At 54.4% G+C, this 15638-nt stretch overlaps 1 protein-coding gene across 2 annotated transcripts in view; it reads right to left on the bottom strand.

The window, feature by feature from the left end:
• SLC45A4 (solute carrier family 45 member 4) overlaps positions 1 to 15638 on the bottom strand; it is a 98350-nt gene that overhangs the window by 74684 nt on the left and 8028 nt on the right. The window lies entirely within an intron of this gene.

Raw genomic sequence — 15638 nt, 5'->3', positions numbered from 1 at the left:
ACGGCCATCCGGGGATGGAAAGTTGGCGGGGCTGATGAGGACGGCTGGTGTCTATAAAAATGTTTCTCCCAGGAGGGCCGCTGAAAACAGAGACTCTGAGATACTCTCATTCTTTTCCTTATTTGCCACTCTGAAAAATAAGCCGTTCTTCCTATTCTGAAATGGAATACAGGTCAAAACCTCCTACGGTGAACAGTGACCCAAAGAAAAAGATCACTAGATCCAAAATATTTCTAGTTTGGCCAGTGGCCCCAAGTAACTCTACTCTGTTTATTTGGTTAGAGCAAAGTTCTCCTGGGGGATGAAACGCCTAACCCAGTACGAAGCCTGCCCGTGTCTGCCGGGTCCCAGGAAGAAGGGCTGAAAGGCAGGAGGCTCCTTGCCCCTCCCCACCATGGGAGACCCTTCTGTGTCCCTACCAGGGCCTGATAGTGGAAGAGAACAGCTGCTCGTGCCCCCTGCCCCGCCCCCGTTCCAGTAACGGCTGACATTTAGGAGCTCTCTGTCCCAAGCGTCCGCCGTGGCATGCAGAGCTGCCCCACACCCCGACTCCCCGGGGCCTCGGCCCCCAGCAAGGCCGGCTTGACAGGAACCAGCAGCCAGCAGAGGCCTGAGCAGAACAGGGTCCAGAGCTGGCAGTGGGGCTCGGGGTCGCTGGTTCCCAAGCAGGCTTCCCCCACCTCATGGGCAGCTTCTCCTCTCCAGGGGCCCAGCGGGGTCCAGCACAGACTGAGGGCAGGTGAAACGCCAGCTCCTGCCTTCAGCACGTGGTCATTGCCCCGCCCTGCCTGGAACAGCAGCCACCAGAGAGCGTCCACTGAGAACCATAACGCACCCGCACCTCAGCGGCCATCCTCAGGTCACGGAGCCTCAAGGCTTCCTTTACTACTGTGGCCGAGATTCCTCGGCCCGCGCCTTGACGGGGCCTCGTCTATGTTGGAAGATAGGTGGTTCCCCCATGGGATCCCCAGTTACACGGGTTCGACCTTCTCTAAACCTTTACCGAATCCCCACTCCATGGTGACCGGCCTCGCACTTGGCCCGAGGTCACGATGTGTTGGCGTTTTTCTGTGGAAGGACCCCACTTCAGATAAGACCGGGGTATAAAGCCCACACGAGCAGTCAGCCTCTGACAAATGCATCTTTAAAAGTCCTGTGAGGTCTGCATTCCACCCACTGCACATCCATGGCCGCGTCCATTTAAACATATTTCCCCAAGAGACGCGCACCCCAAGTTAGGAAAGCGCCACCCTGAGATAACGAGGACCAACAGGACAAGACCGAGAGGCAGGAACACGATCCATGGCAGAAAGCACGACACCGGGCAGGGGTCTGCAAACGCCCCGTGCCCCCTTCTGACCGGCCCAGGGCACCTGAAGACATCCTTGGCTTTCGGTCTTTCCCGAGTGCATCCTAAAGATGGGAGATCATGAGTTCCGGCCCTGATCCCAGTAGGGCACCCTCAAGACCTCTGGAACCTGTATGGTGCTTCTCACATCAGAACAGAGCCAGGCATCTCCTTCACGCTGTTCCTCAGGAGAACCAGCAGCGTGAAGGGGCCTGCAGTTGCCTGGGGTGGGGGCAGACTCCAGCAGCACCTCATGGCTCTGTGGCTCTTGTTACTAACCCCACAGGTGTGGGCAGTCGCATTGCAGGGACCAAGGACACACTGGCTTCCCTCCCCTGGGGACTTCCTGGTCATGAGCTATGGCCAGAGGAGTCAAAAAGGCACAAGGGGAGACAGGCCCGGCTCCAGCCCTTCAGACGCGCAAGGCACTGGGCGCCCACAGCCCCTCCTCCGGAAGGTGAGGTACGGGCTTGTGACACCCTTCCTTCCCACGGGAGCCAAGGAGAATGGGTGGCGGTGGCGGTTTACTGCAGGTTCGGAAAAGGCCTCCACCCTCACCACCCTCCGTGAGACATGGGATTTGCGCCCTCAGGAAACTCAACAGTCCGAGAGGTGGCCTCCCATGTGCGGTTGGTAAAAGCAGAGCCAGGGAAGCACAGACGCCTACCAGTATATCTTCCTGGTCCCTTTCCGGGCACCCTTTACCCACACTCCCTATTTAAACCACTCGGAAGCCTTTCCAGATGAAGGCAGGTACAAACTGAGGAATTTATACTTCACAAGAAAGTACTTCCCCATTGAGGAACATTTAAAAGAGTAATTGTGCTCACCTGCATTTGACCCTGCTTCCTGCTCATGCTTTCTTCAGAGCCCAACCCCCAGAAATGTGACCCCTCTGTTGTCAGCCGGGAGCCCCTAGGAACGGGTCAGGCCCCACCTTTAACTTTCCCACCTGTTTGCCTATTAGGAGCAGCCTCCACCCCATAGTGAAGAGGCCTCCAACCTCTCCCACATCTTTCCCCAGTTAAGTTCAAGACTCAGGAAAAACAGAAGCAGCTGCTCTTCACGAACTACTTTAAACCTTACAATGAAGCCAACCAAAATAACTCCACAGTTCAATGTCAGCTGCGGCGGGGAGGAGCTGCAGAGTTCTCTCGCCGTTGGCCATGGGGCTCCCTCCTGAACTCATCCTAGTTAGTACTTTTATCACTGAATCCTAAGACTATCAGAAAACATCCCAGGCCGACCAAGCACCATGTGACCTGGAGGAAGTCGCTTGACCACTCCAGGTCACGTGCAAGGCCTTAGGGTGTGAACAGAGCACCTTCCTGGTTCCTTCCACTTCTACACGCTTTCATTCTACAACTGAAAACCACACACGAAGGCGTGTGTATCATCACGAGAGAGAGGCCTTCAGAGCCCGGCAGCAACCTATAATAGACAGACTATAAACTCAGCACAGCTCACGCTTTCTTCAAAAGACTGATTTTAACAGGCAGGAGACATAACCGCAACTATGAGAACCTCTCCTGGCGGTTACTAACTTACAGCATCATGACTCAGCCGCTCTGATGGTCTGATAGGTGAGGTCACCTGGATACCACAGGTGTTTTCACAAGAGGAAATAACCCACAGGCAAGGCGCAGAGCACAGACTGTACCCCTGCCACGGACCGGCCTTCTCCCCAAAGTCCCTCGTCAACCCTTCACAGCAAGTCTGGAGTTTCGCTTTCCCACGGCCAGGACGCCGGGCTTCTGGCCTCCCTGGCTGACGGGACAATTACAGACAGTTGAGTACTGTCTTTAATATGAACACTGGCATGTCTTTAGCTAAAAAGGATCCTCTGTGCGGTATCTTGTCAGTCTAGTGAGAGAATGCTTTAGGCCGTAACAGGTGAAAAGTGCCTCCTCTCACTTGCCACTCTGTTCAAGAGCTGCCAAGGTATAGCAGGCTCTTTGCTGGGCAGAAGCAGGCAGCGGGTGGAACTGCTGGAATCTCCAGCATCTGCAGACAGGCCTCAGGGGGGCGGTGAGGAGACAGCTCTCAGACCTCCCAGGGCACAGTCCACAGGGCAGCACACAGGAGGGCCCGGGCCAGGGGCACCAGGAGGAAGATGGGGCTCAGGGAAGGAGCAGCTCCGTCTCGTACCCTCTTGCCCAGTCACTGAGGGGGACTAGATGGCTTTGCACTGAGCCCCACATTTCTCCCACCCTCCCTGCCTCTTCAAGCCCATGTCATGCCAGCAGCCTCCTTTCTGGCGGTGGCTCACACCTTGGGAGGCTGAAGCAGGAGGATCGCTTGAGTCCGGGAGTTTCAGGCTGCAATGAAACATGATCCTGCCACTGCACTGCACTCCAGCCTGGGCGACAGCCTTGAGTATGTCTTAAATGTTTCAAGACAGACTGGGAATTCATATTCACGCTGCCCTTCAGAGCCTCGAGGGCTGCCCTTGAGCAACTCATTCAAAATCTGCAGGAGAAGGCTGGCGGCCCAGTGTGAACCCAACACTAGAAATAGAAAGTTCCCAGAAAAGGAGGTGCAAATGGCACTCAGAGATGTTCAAGCTCACGTCCAGTAAATGTAAATTGCAAGTGCACCAGTATGCCACATTTTCACAAACGACACAGTGACCACCACGGGACAAGGCTCCAGGCAAACGCCCTGACCGTGTCTGACGGGGACCACGCCTGGTTGGCCCGCCCATGAGAAGCACCCTTCTCCTGCCCCATCAAGTTAGATCTTCTGGAGCCCAGCTAGTCTACACACAGGAATTTCTCCTACAGGCCTACTTCACACAGCCAGGGACCTGTGTACTGACTACGGTGCTGTCCTGTCCTGCAGGACTGAGGCAGCCAGGGCCCAGCGAGCGGCAGTGAGCCGGGTCGCACTGCCTGAGGTCTGTGCTGGACACACAGCAGGGACTGGACGGGACCCTTGCTCTTGTGGCACTCACGTGGGGTGCTGGCCCTGGTTATTTCATGCAGAGCCACTGGTGGGTTGGGGAAGATGAGGGCAAGGGGCACAGTCCCCGTGTACCCACATTTTCTGTGGGACTCCCTGTCCAAATGCAGATGGCCAGGCAGCTGGCACAGCAGGAGAACTTGGGGAGCAGTCTGGGCTGCAGTGAGAGATGAGTCAGTAACATGGGGGTGCTAATCCTTGGGTGTGGGTGGGAAAAGAGGTCCAGGAAAGGATCCCAGCTCCCAAGAGGGAGGCAGAGGCAGGAGATGTGGTCCCAGAGGAATAAGCAGGGCCTCAAGCCAGCCATGAAACCAGCCAGGTGCGTGATGGCGTCAGGGCCTGGGGAAGAGGATGAGCGGAGGCAGGCGGTGCCAGGGAGCAGTGGGCACAGAGGCCAGGGCGAGAGCAGGAGGGGCAGAGGCGGGGATGGAGTGGGAGTGCACGCTGCACTTTCGAGAAGGGGTGAGAAACAGGGCTGCTGCTTGGGAGACTTGGAGCCAACAGGGGTTGTACTTTTGTCCTTTTTAGTGACAGACATTAAATCCTACACTGATCAAAAACCTAAGTCCCAAACCTTAGTTCCCCTTCACTCACTCACCCCTTCCATCTACGACAGTCGTCTGGAGTGAAGTCTTTGAGATAACAAAGATGTTATCTCAACCGTGGCTCAGCATTCAAACAAGGATTCTAATCTTTCAGGGCTCCAGATGGGAAACAGATTGCTGAGAATTATCAGTTTTATTTGAAGAGTGCAGAGGGGCGATTTTTACAAATGGGTATGACTGGGTTTTCCTTGGGCAGAGAAGAGCAGTTGGCCTGCTGAGAAACCAGCTTCCTACTCTGGCAAACGCCACGATGGAAAGGGTCAGCTTCCTGTAGTAAGAGGAGCTAAGAGGCCGGGGCCAGAGGGACCTTCAGGGGGCCCCTGTGGCTGGGGCCTCTGCAGAGGGGGGCTCAGGGAGGCCAGGAGTGAGGGCTAAAGAAAGCCCATGGCCCAGGGTCTTCCAGCCCAGCCCAGGGAGCACTCCAGGTAAGGCAAGGCCTCACCACTCTCCAAGGCACCACCACCCTCGGTGGGCTCAGCACTAGGAGCCCACCAAGCGCCACCTCTGCCCTGGAGGCCCCGGACACTGGAGCGGGGTGCCCCTGGCCCTACAGCTTCAGATCCCAGATCTCAGTCCCCTACAAAGCATGCAGTCCCTCACTTCAGCAGGGAAAATGAGCTAGCAGAGAACTCTGATATCCAGACGTCGCCCTACAAAGAACTTTAAAGAAGTAAAAAGCAAAAAACATACTATGTTACATTATACTAGACAATACAACCATTACACATCCTATGTATAACTATACATGTCCATGTACCATAATACATACACGTAGATATTATACATGATCTATATCTTCTATGGTAATCAAATACTGCACCGTGTATAAAGCAATCTATTTTTTAAGTGCGTGGTGCACATCTGGCTGTGAGCTCACCACACGTGCAGGTGTCTGACCCCAGGCTCCTCTCCAGTATTCCTCAGCACTCACAGAAAGGCCCCGAGCACTGTAGCTCCAAGCTTGGCCCTCCCACTCAGGCTGGGCTCAGGGTGGAGAATTCCACCCGCCACTCCAACACTGCCAAGTCTTATCTCTGCCACATTTCTCAATGTGACATTGCACAATTCTTTTGGACAACCTTGACTTTCCGTGGTGCTCACTGCTAATTTTAACTACCTGATGTTTCCCCACAAAGTAAATATGAGGTATCCATGCCATCACCATGGCAAGTGTTCCAGTCACTCTGCAGATTCGGCCAGTTTCGGTCACGACAACGACATGAAACACAACCACCCAGGCGTGAGGACAGCCACCCTTGGGATTCATCTCCACTGGGGATGAAACCAGGCCGCCCTCCTCCAGGGCTGGCAAACACAGCTCCCATGAACGACCAGGCCAAGCACGCTGTCCTTGGGTCCAGAGACAGACCAGGCAGCCCACGCTGCGTGTGATCCTAACCTGGGGTCCTGAGATGGCGGGGATGTGGGGGGCCTGGGGAGGATCTTCTCTGGACACACACAAACACCCCCTAAATTGTTTTGTTTTGTTTGAGACAGGGTCTCGCTCTGTCACCCAGGCTGGAGTGCAGTGGCACGATCTCAGCTCACTGCAACCTCCGCCTCCTGGGCTCGAGTGATTCTCCTGCCTCAGCCTTCCAAGTACATGGGATTACAGGCGCCCATCGCCACGACTGGCTAATTTTTGTTATTTTTAGTAGGGATGGAGTTTCACCATGTTGACCAGGCTGATCTCAAACTCCTGACCTCAGGTGATCCGCCCACCTTGGCCTCCCAAAGTGCTGGGGGTGATCCACCCGCCTCGGCCTCCCAAAGTGCTGGGATTACAGGCATGAGCCACTGCACTAGCAAAACATCCCCTAAATTGTATACAAAATTGCATCTATTTGCATTTTTGTGAGAACAAGTTTACAGCTTTTCCAGATCTTCAAAGGAATCATGACCCAGAAAAGATCCAGAACCAGCCCAGACTGGAGAAAGAGGGCTGGGGGACACACACATGTTCATCTAACTGGCGAAAGAAATTTGTTGTGATGTGGTTATTACATTATCTTCTCACAGTTTTTTTATTTTAATGGGTCCTCCCTTTTGCAGTTTACTTCAGAATTTCGTTGAGCAAGTTAGGTTCATACCAAAAAAAAAAAAAACCACAGGCAAACAGAAACAAAGGAAAATATATTCTCTAAGTTTAGGAAAAGCTATAAGGAACAGCGCAGATCATTACAGAGCTGAGATTTTCTGAAGCTCATCAACACATACTTGGCGACGCCAGAAAGCAACAGTCAAACCACATTTTCTAGAACTGACCCCAGAGGAATGGACCAAAAGCACGAACAACTACAGGTGAAACTAGTGGCATCTGTCAGATAAAATAGACCAGGCGAGCAGTGGCGTCTGGAGTGGAGTCCCTGGATAATGTCGCCGGCGTGGCTCGCCAGGGCAGTAGTGAGCTTGCCGGGAGCCCTCCGTGTTAACTCATGCATTTTGAAAAGCAACCCAGGACAGACCCCACCAAGGAAAGACTGAGCTAGAAAAAAACAGCAAAATACTGGTTTCACATTTCATAACCAAAGCATGAGCCGTCCTCCAGATAAAACGTTCATCTCATCTGCATGTTAGGTTTAAAGAAGCGGCTGGAACACCACCACTTGACCCTCAGATTCCGGGGTCTGGCCACCGTGCTGGCCCTCAGAGCTGCTGCTCCTGCGTGCCAGGTGCTGGGAGGCCATGCGCTAACTCAGGGAGCACAGCACAGAGAAACCAGACCTCGTGCGCCCTACTCCCCACCCCTCACCGCCCTGGAGCGGCCTCGAAGCCATGCACAGCAGACAAGCGGGTATCCATGCATAATCCGGGGCAGGTTCTCACAGGAGAAAAGCGGCTCACACTCAGGAGACCCGCACACATCCCCAACCAGGCCACGCAGCACCCTGAGCCTGCCAATCCAGCTCTGGGCTCAGGCCACGCCGCACCCTGGGCCTCCCAATCCAGTTCTGGGCTCAGGCCACGCAGCACACGGGGCCCGCCAATCCGGCTCTGGTCTCAGGTTCCTCAGCTATGCGGGCCAACACAGTCCCCTCCTTCTGCTTCCTTCCCAAGGCTCCAAGTTACCGTAAACTTATGGCCACAGCTCCCACCCAACAGGGAACCACACAAGGAGGCCGTGGAGCAAAGAGCCCCCCACATGCCTAGGGCGGGAGGCTGGCCAAGCACGCAGGCTCCTCAGGTCCCTCCTCAGAAGGCTGCGGCCCACTCCTACACCCCTGCTCTCTTGGGGGGTTCCAGTAACAGCTCCATGTGCCACTTGGGCCTGGAGTGGAAGCAACAGCATGAGGCTTCACCCCTCCTTGCTGGTGTCCCTCAGCCCTGCCCGACCCTCGGTCCAGTCCTTCCACTGCCTCCTCTCTGTCTTTGCAGGTGTCACCTGCCGCCGGGCAACACGAGGACCTGACTGACACAGCAACTTACATCACTCCACAACACACACAGGCCTACAGAGTCCTCATGGGTCACAGAAGGTGTCAGTGACAAAAACCACACCCTATCAACAATGATGAAGGGTGACTCTAAGAAATTCTTGATCAGCTTGTTAACAAATCAAGATTAGAACCATCAGCCTTGAAGCTGGCTCTAAACTCCAGGACAGACGAGTGCGCAGATGCCTGACTCTGGGACACTCAGGCAAGAGGCCTACGTACCTCCCAGGGCCCAGATTACAGGTCAGTCATCAGAAATGGGGATCGGACACCCACATGCATGGTGACTCGAGGACAGCGCCCCCAGCCCCCACCGAGGCTGGATGTGTGGGCCTACGTAATGCATGCCAGCAATTCACTGTGACTGCAGACACCTGCTTCCTCAAGCCCACAAAGTGAAAAAATGTGGCCAGGCGCAGTGGCTCACATCTGTAATCCCACACTTTGGGAGGCTGAGGTAGGTGGATCATGACATCAGGAGTTCGAGACCAGCCTGGCCAACATGGTGAAACCCCGTCTCTACTAAAAGTACAAAAATCAGCTGGGTATGGTGGTGCAAACCTGTAATCCCAGCTACTTGGGAGGCTGAGGCACAAGAATCGCTTGAACCTGGAGGGTGGAGTTTGCAGTGAGCCGAGATAGTGCCACTGCACTCCAGCCTGGGCAACAGAGCAAGACTCTGTCTCAAGGAAAAAAAAAAAAGTAAATGTAAAAAAAAAAAAAAATCATCCGTGGTAAAGACCTACAGAAGAAGTAGTGAGAAAGAGTGGTTTGAAAAAGGGTTGAGACATCTGGTTGGGGATTCAGGCCAGCTGGGAGCAAAAAGAAGACCCCTGGGCATGCCACGCTGCAGACCAGGAGGCCCTGAGTCCCTGGACCAGGATCTCCGTGGACCAGGGTCTCCGCATACTGTTAGCACAGCACTCCCCCAGGGCCAACCGAGGGACCCTACCTGAGCTCCTGGGGACATGTGCCACCTGAGAAAACCCATGGCCACTGGTCAGGGTGGCTGGACAGAAGGGGGTCTCAGTCAACACCTGCTGTGGATGAGTGAGCTGCATCAGGAGGAACCAGTGTGTGCAGAGGGAATGTGCACCTGGGGCAGCCCCTGCCTGGAAGCAGAGCAGGAAGTCGCAGAGGCAGCCCTGACCCAAACACCTGCCTTACCAACCTGATTCCAAGACAGCACTGCAGGCAGATGGCCAGTGGGGACAAGGCCGGCCTGAGGCTCGCTGGGACACACGGTCCCTGCTGGTCCAAGGCTGGGACTGTGGAGCCCCATGAGGCCTCCCCAGAGCAGTCCCCTCACAGCCAGCTCCCCGTGAGCAGTGGAACGGCACCAGCACTCCCATGGCAGGAACGGCTGTGAGCTCAACGTGGTAACCCACATCCCAGGGTGCTAAATGGGGGCCACCAGCTGGCATGGCAGAAGAAACCCATGTGTGAAGACAGAGGGCAATACACAGGAGGGGCGCGGTGGTGCTGAGCCCCAGGCCCAGCTGATGCAGGACCCCTGGATTGGAGGCACCCTGGGAGGCAATCAGCTCCTAAGTCACCACTTGCAGAGCCCCACCGGGGGGCCAATGCCAAACCCAGGCCTCACCTAACCCTCTGGGGGCTCCCAGGGCACTCCCAGGTGGCAGCCTCAGCTTGGAGGTGAGGAAAGTGAGTCAGGAACTGGCAGGTAATGGAGCATTCGCGCCCAGCAGAGCGGGGGCAGCAGGTGCCCGGGAACAGTCCTCCCACTGAGCTTCAGGAGACAGCCGCAGGCAGGCCTGTCTTGGGTTGGCAGCGCGGTGTGGACATTCCAGAGGGGGAAGTGAGAACACACGCAAGACAGGAGGAAGCAGCACTGTGTGGTCAGAGAGGAGCTGCCACAGGCTGGAGGCACGTGAGCCAGGGAAGGCAGCCCCTGTGACAGGAAAGCAGGAGGGATGCTGGGACCATGCCTGCTTTATGGGCAGGACCCTGGGGCTCACAGAACTTAGAGATCTGCCCCAGGCCCCTGAGGGAGGCACCAGGATCCAATCTCTGCAGGACCTCCTGGTCCTGGCAGGAAGAGCCTGGGAGCACCAGGCAGAATTCCCAGGGCCGCCACCTTCCAAGTTAGGCTCAATACCTCCACGAAGATCTCTCTCTTTTTAAAATGGAGATATCAGCACATCACAGGGCTATTAACATTGAAAGTTTAAATGTTATCAGGAACTACAGCACTCAGCAGGGGACAGGTATAAGGAAATCCCTTCTGCAATCAACTGAAGGCATCTAAGATACAAAGAATGTCTGGGGCACCCACTTCCACTCCGTAGCACCCAGGGGGACGCAGAAAACCGCCACTCTACCTCCCTGAACTGCCCCACGGCAGCACTGACTGAGGCCCCTTGACTGACCACTCAGAACCCAACATCAGTCTGAAAGGTCTCCAGAGGCCGGAAGCACCCCAGCAGGTTACCCTGGTTGAGTCAATGTGATGAGAGAAAACAAATTCTCAAGGCTAAAGGTCTCGAGAGCTCCAGCAGCCCAGCAGCCCCGTACCCTGCACAGCCCAGGATGGTGCAGAGTTCGTCTCGTGAGAGGCTCCCTGGCTGTGGTGCCGGAGCCCTTGCCCCTCTGGCACAAAGGGACAAGGTGTCCACAGCCTGGGGTCAGCCCAACAAGACCACCATCCAAGCCTGGCCCCTAGAAGACAGGCTTCCAGCCTGGGCAACATAGTGAGACCCTCTCTATATAAAAATACTTAAAATCAGCAGGGCACAGTGGCTGATGCCTGTAATCCCAACACTTTGGGAGGCTGAGGTGGGCGGATCACATGAGGCCAGGAGTTTGAGACCAGCCTGGCCAACACAGTGAAACCTGGTCTGTGCTAAAAATACAAAAATTAGCCAGACATGGTGGCGCATACCTGTAATCCCAGCTACTCAGGAGGCTGAGGCACGAGAATCGCTTCAATCCAGGAGGCAGAAGTTGCAGTGAGTTGAGATGGTACCACTGCACTCCAGCCTGGGCAACAGAGTGAGACCCTGTCTCAGAAAATAATAATAAATTAGCCAGGCATGGTGGCACACGCCTGTCGTCCCAGTTACTCAGGAGGCTGAGGCAGGAAGATGGCTTCAGCCCAGGAATTCAAGCTGTGGTGAGCTCTGATTGGGCTGCTGCACTCCAGCCTGGGCGACAGAGCAAGACCTCACTTCTTTAAAAAAACAAAAAACAAAAAAAAACTTTAATTAAAATGAAAAAAGAAGGCCAGGCGTGGTGGCTCATGCCAGTAATCCCAACACTTTGGGAGGCCAGGGTGGGTGGATAACCTGAGGTCAGGAATTCAAGACCAGCCTGGCCAACACGGTGAAACCCCATCCCCATTAAAAATACAAAAATTAGCCGGGTGTGGTGGTGCAGACCTGTGGTCCCAGCTACTGAAGAGGCTGAGGCGGGAGAATTGCTTGTACCCCCCCAAGGCAGAGGTTGCAGTGAGCCAAGATCATGCCACTGTACTCCAGCCTGGGTGACAGAGCGAGACTCTGTTGCGCAAAAAAAAGAAAAAAGTGGAGGGAAAGACCCTCATGCTCTTTATCGCATGAAGACAGAGCAAGAAGGCGCGACATCTGAACCAGGAAACGGGTCCTCAGGAGACACCCATCTGCCTGTGCCTTGCTCTTGGCCTTCCAGCTTCCAGAACATGAGAAAGAAATGTTTGTTGTTGCAAAGCCACCTGGGCTATGCTATGTGTTTGAAGCAGCCTGACCACCCTAAGTTACTGAGCTCCCCCCTCCCACCAGGTTTGCCACACTGTACTAGAAACACCAGTGAGGGCCTTTGGAGGAGGGTCAGAAACTGCTCCCTCTGGATTCTTCTCTACATCATCCACATGGTTCTTCAGAAAGCACAGGCAGCTCCCTGGCCACCTTCCCCTCTGAGTTATTAAAGCCAAATGCAACAGGGCTCCACCAAGAGGAGGCACCCGGTGGGCGCCGGGCACTCTCCCTGCCTGGTAATGCGGCAAGTGGATGCTGGCGGGGGAGGCAGGCCTGGGGTCCACGCCTAAGGCCTGCTAAGCCGAGGCAGAACCGTGTGGGCAAAAATAAATCCCCAGATGGACAAGGCTCTGAGGGGATCAGGAGAAAATCCACATGGAAATGTTTAAAACCTATTTCCCAGAACCCTATCATCACCAGGCAGAAACCACAGCCTGCATGTACAGAACTTCCAGGCTCTCCCACAGACCCAGAAAACTTAATCAAAAACCTATCTGAACTTTACAACCACAAACTGGAACCAGCCACAGGGCCCTTATCGGCACAGTCTCACTGCTGTGAAGATGGCATGAACTGTCAGGAACCAACCCGGGACTGATAGCCCGGCCAGTGGCCTTGCCACACACAGCCTGCACCTGCAGACTTTCCATTTGCAGAGATCTAGGAAATGGTAAAATGCTTTCTTCTTTTTGCATAGATTTTTGAATTAGCAAAACTGCCACTGGCTAGCTAGTTCACTTGTTGAAAAACACTGTTCCAATTTTATTTTAAATTTGATTAGCTTTAAACATTACCTCATTTCATTTCAGGAAAAGTTACCAAGATTTTTCTCACACACAGCCATGGTATTAAAGAGAAAGACAAGACACCCAAAATCGCAAAAAAAAAAAAAAAAAAAAAAAAAACTGTATCTTCTCAATGTGACTGTTCACCCAGCTCCTCACTCCAGCTGTGGAAGGTGGACCACAGTGCTGCTCGGAAGGCCCACCTGCCGTGGGCACAGCCCCTGTGGCAAACCCGACTGGCCTACCATCCCCCGTGTCCTCATGTCCACATTCCCCAGGCTCTTTCTGCAAAGCTCTTCCCTTCATCCCACAGGCCGTGTCCTTGAAAACTCAGTTCAAAGACTAGCGAGAGTCAACAGAATTGCTAACGGGTGATGAATTGAGGATGACATGATTACACTATTTTCACTACTTTTAGGCATGTCTTGAAACATCCATAGTAAGAAGATTTTAAGAACAACGAACAACATTCTGTTTCTTTCAACGACCACCTGCTCAGACATTTTCCACACCCAGCCATGGGTTAGGATGCCCTCCTTGGGGTTCCCAGGCCTGCCCCATCACCCTGCCCAGATGGCTGGCTTCTCAGGCACCTGCCTCGCGCCTGGCACAGAGCAGCCACCGAGGGACCATGTCCAGAATGGAACGTACCACCCACAACAGGCCCAGTCCCTTGCTAGCTCACAGTCTGAGCCTAGTGACAGTGCCCAACAAGAGGGCAAAATTGGGCACCAAAGGCTCACCCAGCAAGCCAATTGGACAGCCTGAAAGAAACAACCAGGAAACAAATGGGAGCGGTAGCACCTCCTCCCCGACCTCCGCAGGAGCCAGGGAGCCAACCCAGAGGGCAGTGCCAGCTGGGCACAGCTGCCCATACCTGTGGCAGCCAGGGGTCCTTCCTTCCAACCTCTTGGCCAGGGAAGAGGGGTGTGGGAACCAGCATGTCGCGTGGGCCAACGGCAGGGCTGGCCACAGAGCCCCCTCCAGCAGCACCTACCTGGCGTGGGGAATGACCGAAAAGCTGCCTCAAAGTCAAATCCATGGCATGGAGGGCACTGCCGCATTTCTCCAGGCACAAGACAAAAGGCACTTTTCAGTAGGGGGTGGGGGAGCTGAGGAGCAGTGCGACCCTGTGGCCCACAACTGCACTAGGCCAGCCGTACCCCGCGGCTCCTCTCCCTCATCAGCGCCCTCACCAGGCGCTGCTCCAGAGGTCCCAGCTGGGCGCCCAGCACGGATGCAGATGCCGCACTGTCTGGCAGCGTGAGTGCTGCTGTGACCCCTTCTCAGGTGCCTACTGAGTGCTGGAGACAGAAACCCCTCACACGTCCCAGTTACCACACGGAAGCAGAAGCACCGAGCACTGGGTGGCTTCTGGAAGGTCACAAAGCCAAGGAGGGCCCAGCCCGGACTGTAAACTCTCCCTGTACCCCACCCACAATGAGGGTGCCAGGCTTCACGTTTCCACTGAAGGAGAAAGCGGACGGGGAGCCCCATGTCTTTAAGAATTAAAAACGCTGTCAACGCCTCAGTAGTTCAGTAGTGGGCTAGACATGTTTTCAACAGCCCTGATAGTGCCTTCAGCTTACCTAGGAAGATAGCTGTCACACTAGGGACACCAGCTCCAGGCTGCAAGTCCATAACAAGACCACCTGAGCTGTGGGCTTCGTTCTCGCCACCAAATCAGAGCTGCCTTTCGAATGGGCACAGTTGACGACGGCGGAGCAGCCGTGGCCGCAGCCCCGGGATCTGGCTCCATCCAGCAGAGGGAGGTGGTGCGCAGGCCCTGATGGGGGAGGACGTCCACACTCCAAGCTTTTAATGCCGTTTTACGTAAGCAACACGAAAAAAACCACTAGCAGTTATTCTAGTATTCCTGGCTGGGAGCAGATTTGCATACTGAAGTAAAGCCCCAGGTTCGGGCAGGAATTTCTAGAAACAACTGGACTCCGTTGTACCTGGTCTTCTTCAGCAGCCAAAATGTCTCTCAAAGTCTTTTAAGAGCCTGAAACCTTGGTTTCAGTATCAATACCCAAAATACCACAAAAATATAAGGATTTGTTGCTTTGGAGAAGGGACCAATGGAGGCTAATCCGGTTCTATGGGGTGATTAGGGGCTGGCCTGTCTTCCTGGTCCTGTTCTTCGGTGTTTAAACCACAGGATTCCTAGAACATGACCTTGGGACTGCTCCTCTCCTCACCCATCCCTGGAACGAAGGCACTGGCCCCACGATATGAGGACGTCATCGCCTCCCCAAATATCTGCACAGCCGAATTGGAAGTAAGTGATGTATTCCTAAGTGGACTCCTAATGGCCAGCCCTGAGGACAGAAGACAGGTTAAAACTTCAGGCGGACCCACGTTACCGATTCCACAGAGTTGGGCAAGTAGCCTGCTTTCCTCCAACAAAGCTGGGAGACACCAGAGACCCCAGCTCCATCAAATCTCCTCTTATGTCATAAAACCATCACACAACGCAAAGTTCTACTGCGCTCAGTCCTCAGCATGCTGTTTCTGAGTGGGAACGGAAGTGATTGTTTTTTGGTTACTAAACTGATTTTCATACCTAATTTCATTAGGTCTAAAGGCTAAAAATAGTAAATCTTTCTACTTTTTCAGCATCTCCAGATCTGCACAAATTCTCAGGGATGCCAAGTATCAATGCCCCGCACCCGCCTCATCTGGTTCTCAGGGAGAGGCCCACCTTCCCAATCCACGCCATGGCCCTGATCCTAGTGGCGACCTGATGGCCT

This window comes from Rhinopithecus roxellana, chromosome 9 (genome assembly GCF_007565055.1).
Source record: "Rhinopithecus roxellana isolate Shanxi Qingling chromosome 9, ASM756505v1, whole genome shotgun sequence".
Classification (NCBI taxonomy): domain Eukaryota; kingdom Metazoa; phylum Chordata; class Mammalia; order Primates; family Cercopithecidae; genus Rhinopithecus; species Rhinopithecus roxellana.
This window is presented reverse-complemented; position numbering and strand designations above follow the sequence as displayed.